The sequence below is a fragment of the Pezoporus flaviventris genome, unplaced genomic scaffold, assembly GCF_033815535.1.
Source record: "Pezoporus flaviventris isolate CSIRO_AGI_PZ_B2104156 unplaced genomic scaffold, CSIRO_AGI_Pfla_v1 ptg000031l, whole genome shotgun sequence".
In the NCBI taxonomy this organism is placed as follows: Eukaryota; Metazoa; Chordata; class Aves; order Psittaciformes; family Psittacidae; genus Pezoporus; species Pezoporus flaviventris.
This window is the reverse complement of record NW_026892579.1, coordinates 58,808,678-58,818,629: the sequence shown is the minus strand read 5'-3', so window position 1 is coordinate 58,818,629 and position 9,952 is coordinate 58,808,678.

Genomic DNA, 9,952 nt, shown 5'->3' with positions numbered 1-9,952 from the left:
CTGTTTGGGCTCTGGAGCAGTTCTGCATGCTGTGACACCACAGCAGTCTTTACAGATAAACATTTGCAGGTTTTTGAGCATAATCCTGCTCACTGTATTGTTACTGGAAAGAGGGGGAGGAAACATCCTTTGCAATACAAAGGAATTGTCAACAACTCAGAGAAGAAGGGGAGAAATGTCCAAAGGCATGCTCTGGTTTTGGTTTGTTGCATTTGGTTTCCTTCATGCAACTCACTGGATGTTTGCCCCCCTGTGCAAAAAATCTGGGGCAAAGGCCTGGCTCTTGTCTACACTATTAGCTAATGAAGTCAGGAATTTACCTCTGTCACCACCTGGGAATTGAATAATGTAAAACCAAGCTCCTCCATCCTACTGGCACTGGGCTGAGTTCCATCAGCTTCTGAGGAGCTTTTTGGAGTGCAGAGTCCTGACCTGCTCACGGTGGCTAGTATTAGCTGAGACATGAATAAACAATAAAGGAGATAAAGGAGAGGCTGGCTTGAAAGCAACAGCTGTTTCCTATGGACTCCTGAATAAATTCAGGCTCCTCTTGCTGAGGGGTTGGGCTTTTGTCTTTGTGTAAAGGAATGAACAGCTCTGGGAACTGAATTCTGATATGAGAGCAGAGTGGTATTTGTTGATCACTAAATATAAAGGCTCAGCTCAAAATGTTTCAAGAATCAAAACCATCTATCTTAAAATGTATTTATTTCAGGTAGTTCCAAAACTTTAAGCTGCATTAGCTCACTTCAGCTGTGACTCTAGGAGCAGAATTACAACTCAGACTTGTATCTGTAGATCATATATGGCAAAGAGCAAAGTCCTTGGCCCGAAATAGCCCTTTGCTGACTCCAGATGTGCTCCCCTGCCATAAAACACTTTGGAGGCCTGATGCTACATTACATAAGCCACACAGTGGTTTTAACATTGATTTCAACAGAAGGAGCACCCCTTCTCTGTGTAACTAAGCAAAAGGTTTGGCTTGAGCCTGTTGCTAGAGTGGATTTCTAAAACTGGGCTTGTGGGAATGACTCCATTCGCAAAGCATGAGCCTCTGCTCTGCTCTACCCTCGGGAGTCTCGGAACTTTAGGCATTTACTCCTGATTTCCACCAGTGGAGCAGAGAGAAGATCTTGGCCTGGAGAGGTGGATTTTCCGGGTACTTCTCTTGTGTAAACTCATTCCATTTGTGTGGAAATCTAGCATTTTTCTTTTATAGAGAGACACAGCCTTCAGTTATCTCAGCAGTACAGCAAGAGGAAATTCTAACATCACGATCCAGGAAACAGATAAGTGCAATCTGTCTTAATGCAACAATCTCCTCTTCAGTTCCTACCACCAAGTTCCTATATCTGAAAACCCTTTGCAAACTCTATGCACTCAGGTTATCTCTTAATTTGCTGAGGGCCTGCCCGCTTTTGTTTGCATGTGTAAAACCTGTAACAAATTTGGATTCCAGATTAGTTGACCCCTATCCTCCTCCTCTGCTGCCCAGCTGCAGATGGGTGGCTGCAAACTGCAGCAGTTTGCTTTTGGCAACACTGGCACTGCAGAGACCTTCCCCACAAAAGCAGAGTTTGGAGATTTTGTAGGGAGCAGAGTTCAAACAAGCCCCATTTTTTTTTTTCTCCTTTTTTTTTTTGTTTGTTGGTTTTTTTTTTTAAGTAGGGGATAATTTGTTTTAACATATGAATCAGCTCCCCTGGTATATCTGCCTTTCTGATATGAGGCTGCAGTGGGAACTGGGGGCAGCTGGGGCCAGCGGGCTGTGCTGAGGGCAAGACAGCCATGGCTGCAATGACTTTGTGGCTCTCTCAGCATTGCAGGCTACTTGGCTGCTAGCAAACTGCACACTTTGGGAGAACAGACTACAGTAGCTCCATTTCTTTGGTGAGTCTAGTATTGAATGGTGAAATGGATCTGTGATTATATTAGCTACATCCAAGGTGCCTGTATGTTCCTTCTTTTTTAGGGGGAAGGGGAAGTAAAATCCCTGGAAAAGTAAAACCTAAGGGCAGTCAAGTCTTAAAAATTCTGCTATTTATATATTTGAAATGAGTAATACCTTGCCTTAGAACAAAGCTAACTTACTGAAATCTGAACCTGCTAAATTTCTAATGCTGTTTAAGAAAAGGGCATCTTTATTTTAAAGTTTAGTATTAGTTAGAACTCGAATAGATCCCTTCAGCATTTCCTTTTTTCTTTCTCCTTTCTATTTTTCACCAAGTCTTGCCCATTTTGACTGCTTTCCTGAGGCTCTTTTTTGTTTATCCTACACAATTTCCTTCCTTCCTTCAAGTCCAGACCCCTTTGCTCCCCTGGGGCTTCCTATGATAGCTAGGCGCTAATCATGTACTTCTGCCCCAGAAGCACAGATAGAGGCTTCCTCCCCCCTGCTTCCAGTCAAAGGAGGATGTAAGGCATAATGGTAATCTTAAACAACACTGCTATTCATTGTTTGGGAGATCTGGGAAATATCCTTGAATTCAGCTTGCTAAATTAGCTGCTTCTTGAGTAACCCACAGCTGCTGCGTATCTGTCCCATTACATTCTACAAAAATGCAGCAGTTCTCATTACATATGATATTCTCTCAACATATGGACCTTCCATTAGTTTATGTCTCTGTGTAGCTCTGTTGCCATGAATGTATACACAGGAACATTTTCTTTTGTACTTAAATTAAAAAAGAAGAAAAACCAAACCAACAATTCTTGAGAATAGATTAAAGACAGGCATTTGCAATTATTCAGATGGAGCAAAGATGTTGGAGTGCCCCAGAATACAGAATCCTCCTCTGTCAGGAGCCAATACTTAGATTAAAATGTTGCTTCTGGCAGTAAAAGTGTAACTACTAGTGGTTTTAAGGCTTCACCCAGCCTGCTGTGCACATGAGTATCTCCCCTGAAGTTGGCGGGCATCGTTTTGTGCAGATATTGGAAGTCAAATGGACCGTCAGTGTAAGGTGATGCTTAACCATCGATCGGAGGCGCCTAAGGAGGCAGAGACATAGTTTTTGGATTTGGTCTTGTGTTTTTGCTCCTTCACAGTGATTCACAGAGGAATTTGGTTTGAAAGAAAATGGATTCCTGGTGTTAGTGGATTTACACTCCCTACCCTTTTAATAACTTCTCCACATGAGCAGGGAACATGAGCAAACCTTGGGGAGAAAGGTTTCTGCCTCTCTTCCCTCTTGTGCACTTTCCTAGGCTTTGCCCCTCAAAGTGAAGCTGTGTCCTTGAGGAAAACCAAAACTTCCATCTTTTCTGTGCTCCTTGTGAAATCGCTGGTTCCAGCAGGGTGTAATCCTTGATGCATCAAGTACTTTAAATAAAAATGTAATGCTACAACAAGTGCAAATTTTCCTCGGAGAACTTTGAGCGCTGTTCAACACCTCTCTTATCCCATCCAGGGCTTATTTCATGGACTTCAAACGGAGTTTGGCCAGAGGCAAACACAGGCTCTACTCCACACATTGGGAAAAGTGCTACGCGTTTGCACACTGACTAGTGTAACCTTGCACAAAATGAGGGGGTACAGGCCGTGTCCTCTGAAAGGCAGCCCTGGACCATGCTTGACTGCACGGTCACCAGCAAGGGCTAGAAAATATGTTTGTGACAGTGGTCTTGACTGTGACTGTGGTTAGCAGCTTGTGGTGTCCACCTCATTGTCTTCTTTCCTTCCTTCCAAGTACCCTGATCTTTCTCTGCTTTCATTTTTCCCTCTCCCATTCTGCTTTGTTTTCTTTTCCTGAGTTAAATTTTCCTTACTCCATTTCAGTCTTGCTGGAAGTTTGGAGCACTACATCTCTGTCACTCTTTAGGATGTTGCCATGCTTAATCCTGCCTGGTTCAGGGATGTGATTTCGAGGCTTCTGATTAACCACATTCAATTAAAAATATGTAATTCTGTTTTACACCTCTTCCCTCCTTTTATAACTAAACTGCAGTCAAGCCCCCTCAGACATATCCACCTAACTACAGATACAGCCTGCTTTACACCTGTATCTGAGCAATGTACTTAGTACTCCTGTGCTGCAGGAGGGGAGGACCATCTCCCATAGGAGCTACAGAGCAGTTGCAGACCTGAAATTGTGCAAGGATGTGGCTTCAGTGCAGGCTGGAGGAGCTGGCAGTGCTAGGGGCTGTCATGTACTCCGTTTCATGCTGGTGCATGAATCCCAGCATGTGCAGAGGATCCCCAGGAGTTGGTCAGCTGTGTGCAAGGAGCTGTCAAAACCTGGCAAGTAGGAGAGGCTGAGAACACTGATGTGGCCCCCACAAAGCCATTCACGTGCTGAATCCTGTGCTAGAAGATGTCTCCTCCTCATCAGGATGCACAGGCAGGAACTCTCTGCAAGAGAGGCCCTTCTTATGAAACAGAGGAAGAGGATTTGGGTTTCCCTTCAGTGGCCTCTTAAATCATTTGTCCAGAGCACAGAACTATCTCTTCCTGGAGGTATTTAGTCCCATTCCTTTAGAAGTCATCTATGATTGTGTTAGTATTTGTGCATAAATGAATATTAATGGTGAATGTGGTCTGACTACTGGGCCCATTTCCTCCCACAGCTGTTTTTGTGCGATGCCTGATCCAAAAGCATCTTGCACACACATCTTCCAGCCTGGCTCCGCAGGCGAGCTTGATGGAGAATGCTTTGCTGGTGAAGCCTGTTGTGGTTTAGGCATAGACACAGCACATAGCTGTTCGGTGCTGTCAGGGTCTCAGCAGATCTGCCTTCGCCTCACAGCAGACATTTAGGTACCCAGGGAACTTGTGTTTTAACTGGAAAAAAGCTCATGTGCCAAAGGCCTCCCGTTGCAACGGGAAGTTGCAGCTGAGCAGAGATTTGGAGGGGCTGAACACTGGAGTTCACTGCTCCAGATGGCAGGGAAGGCCCACCCACAGCTTAGGTGGTGTTTAGGTCTCCAGATTTCAACCTGAGCACCAGCACCTCAAATCAAGTATTGAAACACGTGCATTATAGCACTTTGATTTGATTTGGATGCAGTTCTGTGCGTTTCTTACATGTATCTTTTTGTGGATTTATCCCAAAGAGATTGCTGGGACTGAGCCTGGGACTCCTGCAGAAAAAGACAGCCCCAGAGACAACAGGTTCTGAGAACAAATACTTCCAACACCCTATTTTTCAGTCATTAAATGAGCATATCCTTCACTGATTTCAATGTATTTAAGCAGGGAAAGAGATTAATTGTATGACTCACATGTCTGAACGAATTGCTACTCATATACTTTTTGATGCAAACCCCTCACAACTGCTTCTAAACCAGTGCAAGGGGGGTGTGTGCTCAGAAACTCTTGAGCAAGTCTTTCTGGACCTGAAAAGTTTGTTTGCACACAATGCGCATGCTGACCACTTCTATTGAGAAGGGGCATGACCCAGGGTATGGCAGGCAGCTAAAAGGGTCCCATCCCCTGAAATGAGTCACAAATAGTTTGCCCTGTTCTTGGTTTTAATCACATGATCCAATTAGAACTTAAACCCATCCATACGAAATAAACGTTCCCACCTTTGGTCTTTTTCTTGGTGTAGAAAGCTGCTCACAGCCTTGTGCCTGGCAATTAGCCTGTGTGTTGTGTTCCTGGTGCAGAAGGGAAAGGGGGAAGGAAGAAGGATAGTTGGTGAAACGCACAACTTGAAACCCCTTTTTTCAGCCCAAAGTGGGAGCGGAGCAGCCCATAGAGGTGCTGTCACAGATCCAAGCAGGCTGGGGTTAAACGGTTTCCTCAGCTTTTCTTCCTAAATCAATTTGAGTATTCTTGGCAAGCTCTGTTACTATGCATGGTGGGCAGCTGTGATTCAAGCAGGGAGTTTTTTTCCCCCTTTCTACTGTCCCAGTCTTCCTGTCTTGTGCAGATGTGATCCTTTCTCTCTGTCTGCCTAACAGCTAATTATTTTACCAGACGAGCCAATAGTCTGAAGAAAACAGACCATGCATATTCTTGAAAGCAACAACTGTGTTACAATGTCAGGGGGGGATGGGGAATTAAAAGAAGAGAGAAAAAGGAGTCACTTCCTTCTGACCCACTCCACTCCATAAGAAAACCTCCAGAAATAGCAAGCGTTCTGATTTATAAGGAACCAACCTACCTCCCAAGTTAGTACTCCCCCCTTTAACAGCAAGAAACTTGCACCATGTATTTCGGAAAAGTGGGGAAAAGCCAGCTTGAATATAAAACACGTCCAGCTAACAGCTCTGTAATCAACAGCAACCCAAAAATTTACACACACCCCTGTTACTGCAGGACTGTGGACAAGAGTGCATCAGCTGCTCCCCAGAAACTGCTTGGGTGTCGCTGCCCCTGCTGAAATCTCATTCCCAGTCACAATGATGCCTTTCCAATTAAAATCATCAGTCCCTGGGTCTGGAAAGGGCATGAATCCTTCTGTGTTTGGTGGTTCTGTTTGAGGGGGTTTTTCTGGTGGGATGGATCTCTGAGCTTTGCAGCCTGCTCCAAAGCCAACAGCTCTAAGCCATTGCCTGCCATGCCCCAGGTGTGAGCTGTGAGCTACCAGCGAGCACCACAACTGTGTAATTGTGTTTTATAGCCTACAGGCTCTGTTTTGAGAATGCCTCCAGGATTGGGTTTCATAGGCAGGACAGGAACACTTCATTTCCAAACCCCACAGAAGCTCAGCACAGTTGCTTGCTGGAACACTGCTGTGACACAAGAAGCGTGCTGTCCTGCTGATACCCACTGAGCCACGCTTAACTGACAGCCTTCATCCCACAGCAGTGAAGAAGAGCAGGTCAGGGGTGTTTGCTCTGCTTTGAAGACTGGTACATGCCTTGTATTTGAGGGGCCCTGGTGTTTTTGTAAGTGGGACAATAGCATACTAATGCTGGGAGGCAGGAGGAAAGGCTCTGAAGGAAAGCATGTGCCTTGGGGTGAGGTAGAAGCAGCCTGGTACATTTTGGAAAGTTGTATTAGAGCCTAGGGTACTAACCATTGGTGGATTCAGCACTTAGAATGAGAGTTTTACAGAGGTCTACTCCTGCTGGTACAGAAGCTGCAGGGTCTTTAATCACACAGAGAAATGCCTCTGCTTTTTTTCTAACAGGCAGCGCTTTTCCTAGGAGGTAGCAGCATGCCCCAACATGGGTAAACCCAAGTGCTCTAAATATATTCGCTTTATTATTCTGCACAAGCAAACCCTTGAATATAAAAGGTGACCCATGCTGCTCTGAAGGCCAGCATCAGCTGCCTACAGGCATAACCTGCGCCAGTGAATCCTCCTTCATTTTCAGTTGCAGCTGAAAAGTTGAGTTGCTTTCAAGCAACTGAAAACCCTAAAATCAATCTACTCTCCTAAAAGCCTCTACAACCCACTACAGAATTCAGAGCACCCATCAGGATGGGGAGAGCCCTGTCCCTCCTGGACTGCCTCACTCACCTTTTGAGGAACACGTGACTTTGCTGACAGTACTGGAACAAGAGCCAAAAGGATGAATGTGCCTCATTCCTGTGTTGCCATTTTAAGCCTGGATAACCATTTCATTAGTTGTTCACCCTCCGGGGCTGTGAATTCTTGTATAATTAGATAATGAGCAATTATCATCACAGTGTTTTGTTCTCACATGGTATTAGATGTGGATTCCAGCACTGTCCACGTTTCAAAGGCTCATGTTCCAGGTTATTACCCAGTAACACTATGGGAAGCACTAGCACCCCCTGAACAATCTTAGAGGGAACAAACTACCAGCATTACAGGTGCTAACACAAATCCCACCTGATCTTATTTAACTTGCCCATGGTAGTTTTGAAGTAGTGTGGACATTCACTACAATGGGAAAGCCTTAAAATATTCCAAGGAGATTATGTGGTTGAGTGCTTCCCAAAATACTGCCTTTCATGTCCTTAATGCCACCCTTGCCTTCCCCGCTTTGGCAGGGAAAGCCAACATCAGGGTTACACAGAGTGGTTTAGAACAGAAAGTTACTGGACAACATAAAGGTTTAGATATGGAGCCACCCCCAGAAAGGCTGCTGTGCTAAGAAAAGCGCCTGATGCAAGTCAGGACTTACAGGATGTACTTGTGTTGAGGTCAGCAACTGGCAATTAATTACTTTGTTAAAATACCTGGAGAGGTTTAAAATGGGCACATGGTGAGAACATGCGTGCAAGAGGAGGATCTTGAAACCACTTCAGCTTTAGGGCAAACAAAAACCAGATGGGAGATGGGCGCGGTGATGAAAAGGTGTAGGCAAGGGGCCCATATCTGTCATTATTCCTCCAGCTACAATTTAATTACCATTCCTAGGCTTTGGGGAACAGAGATTTAGAGAAAAAAAATGATGTATGGGAAGGAACATAAGTTCTGCGGTTGGAAGATGCCCCTTAGCATCATCCCAAGCCTCTGCTAAGACTTTTAATATGCTTTACTCATCACCCAGAATAGAAACTGTTTCCCTGATCTCCCATGTTAAGGAATTGCTTCCAAAGGATGAGGGGAAGAGAATTTAATAAAACATAAATTGAGAAGCAAATCTCCCCTCCATGAACTTCTCTTTTCAGCTGCACCAGAGCAGAACTCAGCACAAGGCAGGCAAGAAGTCCTTCTCCAGCTGTGAGGTCAATAAGCAGATGTGCACTGCACTCTTGTTCTGTGCAGTTGTTAGTTGGGACAATAGCCTGCAACAGGGTTACAGAAAGGTAAGCTGCGTACCTGGAGGATGTTACTTAAAGCTGATCTTAATGCTGTAATGCAGGGAAGGTAAGAGGCAAAAGTAGCAGCCTACTCTAAACGAAGCATTTCTTTTCTTGAGGCCTATAAAAGTGTGAGTGACTGATACCACAGGACAACAAACCAGCCCATTACAGAAGAACAAGTATCACGTGGCAAGGCTCAAAGAAAGCAAAATTTTAGTGTAGATTTTAATACTTGCTAAAAAGATCCAAACCATTTTTTTCCCAACACAGTTCTTGCTAGAACACAGGAAGACATATATTTGGATTAAAAAAAAAAAACCAACCAACCAACCCAACAACAAAACTAGCCCCAAACCAACAACAAGCCCCCCAGAACTTGATTTTTCACAGTATTGAAACAGCAAATGAAGCTTGTTTGTGGAAAATAGATGAAGTGCCCGCAGGGAGAAATTCACTATTGAAAAAGTTGACTAGCAAACGTCAACTGAGCTGTTTATTCCTTTCCACACAAAAGCCATGTCAGGCAAAGCAAAGGGAGGAGTGGGGAATATGAATACTGAGCAGTGGTGAAGTCCAATTTATTTATTTATTTTCCCCCAGAATGCACAGTGATGGAATAAAGATTTTAGGTTTGGGCTTACATATGTTTGCTGTCTACCTGTACCTAAGATGACATGTGCTTGATCTAGCCACTGAGGCAGATGCACTCAGAGCCAAACTGCACATACTGATTCACTATAAAGAACACAAGCCCATTATCCTACTGGGGCCGCGATGCCTGGAGAACATACATACAGTACCGCACAAAAAATGAATTGGGGAGACGAGGCTGGTTGAGCTTGTTTCAAAGCCCAATAAATGCATCATGATGAATGGGCCAGCCACTAATTCACCCAACAAGTTGAGAATTACAACATTTCAGGTGCAAGAGCTGCTTCAAACCACTGCATCTCTCTAAATGCTACACATGAACCCCTCATACAGTTCTTCTATCAGTTAAAATGAAGGAAGCAGGTGAAGCAGCTCACAAGGTCAACACCACCAAGGAGATTTTTCCTAAATGGAAGATCATTGTGTGACTTCTGAGCTTATCCAGGGATGCTGAAGTCAATAGGAGTTGAGGGCTCTTCCCATTTTGCAGTACCGAGCCTAGAGCTTGAACTAGAAAAGAATCCTGTCCAAGGATAAGGACTTTATTTTCTTTTTAAAGAAACCAGGATGGAGTGAGTGGAATCTTGGCAAGAGAATGGAGTCGGGGTGCTTTTCTCACTCTACAACAGCAAT